Here is a 2,606-nt window from a genome sequence, read left to right as displayed (position 1 = left end):
GTAAAAAAGAAGGAATTCTTGCCATTTGCAACAGCATGGATGGAACTGGAGAGCATTATGCTAAGTGAAATAAGCCAGTCAGAGAAAGATAAATACCACATGATCTCACTCATTTGTGGAATATAGAGAACAACATAGACTGATGAACAGGGACAGATCCAAAGACAGAGAAACAGCGATCAGACTGTCAATCCCCTGAGGAAAAGTAGGGGAGGGTGGGAGTAAGGGGAAGAGATCAACCAAAGGACTTCTATGAGTGTATATAAGCCAAACCAATGGACACAGACAACAGGGGGATGAGAGCATGAGTGGCGGGGGCGGGGAGGTTGGGGGTTAATGGGAAATGAGGACACATTTGTAATACCAATAAAGAATTAAAAAAAATAAAAAAATAAAAAAAGAATGAGTCTTTATTGCAGAAGCCAGTGGCCATAAGTCATCAGACAAAAAAGTCCTTCACAGCAGTTCCATACAGACAGGCAGCCAGACACTGGCTGGTAAATACATATCTTTCCCATAGTAGCACTAATCTCTATACCCACAGTTATTATCTGAGCAGCTGCTCACATAGTAGGGGCACCCGAGCTCTCCCTTAGAGCTACAGCCTCAGTAGTCTCTCTAGCCTCTCTGGCTCAGCAGTTTCTCATACTTCCTCTGCCCAGCACACTGGCTGGTCTCTGGAGCCTCACATAGTAAATACTCCTAAACTTCTCTCTCAGCACACTGGCTGGTTAACATGGTAGCTATATCTGAGCTTTCTGTGAGCTCTTAGCCTTACATCATAGCAATACCAGCTCTCAGCTCCATCTCTCCAGCACACTTCACACTCCAGCATGCTAGCTGGTCAGTAACTTGTATATTTTTCCAGAGACAAAGAAGGCTTCGTGCCAATAGTTACATCAATCATATTTTGGCTATAGAAGGGCATACATGTGCAGTATACTGTGGTATTGTTGTGCTTGTGTCCTTGCACCTGCTTATGGTATCTTAGTCTAGGTGTAGAGTGGCCTTGGACATTCCAGCATACTAACAACAAGGCCTTTCACACTCTGAGTGGCCTTGGCTATCTGGGGACTCTGGTGTGGTTCCCACATTGAGTCATTGTGATTCTCAAAAAAAATAGAGGAGGCCCCAAGAATCACCCCTTAAAAAAAATCATGATCTGGCAAAGGGGAAAGCTGGAGAGGAGGAGTTGCCCTAAGCGTGGTTGCTGATAGTAGAATTGCTATTAAGATGCTGAGTCTTGGGCCATTGGTAAAATGGGGGATCTGACCTTGGTACTTACTCTCAAGGTAAGCCAAGGCCCTGACCGGGGCTGAGATGGACTCAGGTCAATCATTTTCTCTTAAGTACCACTACAACCAGAAGCAAATCCTCTCTGAAGGAAGGCTTCCTCAATTTAAGTTTGCAGGACTCCCAGTAACTAAGATTAAACCATAAGTTCATCCTCAAAAAAATCACCAAACACACAAGAAAGTAAGCCACCATGAATGAGAGTAAGCAGAGCAATTGTTCCATCCCTGCCTAGTGTGACCAGTAGTTATTGTCGGCCCACACAACAAACGGTCACAGGTTTGATTCCTAGTCAAGGGCACATACCTGGGTTGCAGGTACGATCCCTGGCCCCAGTCTGGGTACATGAAGGAGGCAACCAATCCATGTATCTCTCTCACATTTATGTTTCTCTCTCTCCCTCTTCCCTTTCTCCTTCTCTCTCTTTCTTTCTCTCTCTCTCTCTCTCTCTCTCTCTCTCTCTCTCTCTAAGGGAGCAATGGTTCCTGTTATTTGCTGCTGAAAAAGAAACTATCCATAATCTTGGTGGCTTAAAACAGCAGCAATACTTTATTTTGCTTACAAATTTGCAATGTGTGCAGGGCTCGGTCTAGCTACTAATTTCTGCTCCATTTGGCATGAGCAGGGGCAGCTCAACTTGAGGCTGGAGGATGCACTTTCAAGATGCTATATGCACATGTCTGACAACTTGGTGCTGCCTAGTTGACTGGAATCTCAGTCAAGGCTGTGGGCTGGGGGCTTCAGTTGCTCTCCATAGGATACTTGGGCTTCTTTACAGCCCAGTGGTCAAGTTCTTAGACTGAGCATCCTAAGGGAATTAGGAAGAAGCTGTATTACCTTTTATGACCTAGCCTTGGAAGTCACACCGTGTTACTTCTGCCACAGTCATAAACCTGCTTAAATCAAAGTGGGAACATAGTTCCTATTTTATCTTTCAGTGAATAATGTCAAATCACATTGTAAGAGGAGAAAATCTTGTTGTGGCCATATTTGAAAAATACAATCTGTCACAACAAATTAAGACCTGAAAGAATCTCAGCTATTGGAATTGTCAAAATCAGACTATAAATAGACCTTTGTAAAATGTTTAAATAAATAAATTACTCACAAATATAAGCAAACAAAAAAATGTCAGAAATGGAAAAGTTTACTTGAAAAATAAAACAAAAGATGAAACCTCTGGAGATGAAAACTATAATAAATGTAATTCTTAAAATAAAAATTAAAAACTCAGTGCATTTAGACATAGCTGAAGACAGAACTATTGAACTGAAAGATATATCAGAGGAAATTACACAGCACAGAGAGACAAA

This window comes from Myotis brandtii, unplaced genomic scaffold, assembly GCF_000412655.1.
Source record: "Myotis brandtii unplaced genomic scaffold, ASM41265v1 scaffold165, whole genome shotgun sequence".
Classification (NCBI taxonomy): Eukaryota; Metazoa; Chordata; class Mammalia; order Chiroptera; family Vespertilionidae; genus Myotis; species Myotis brandtii.
This window is presented reverse-complemented; position numbering follows the sequence as displayed.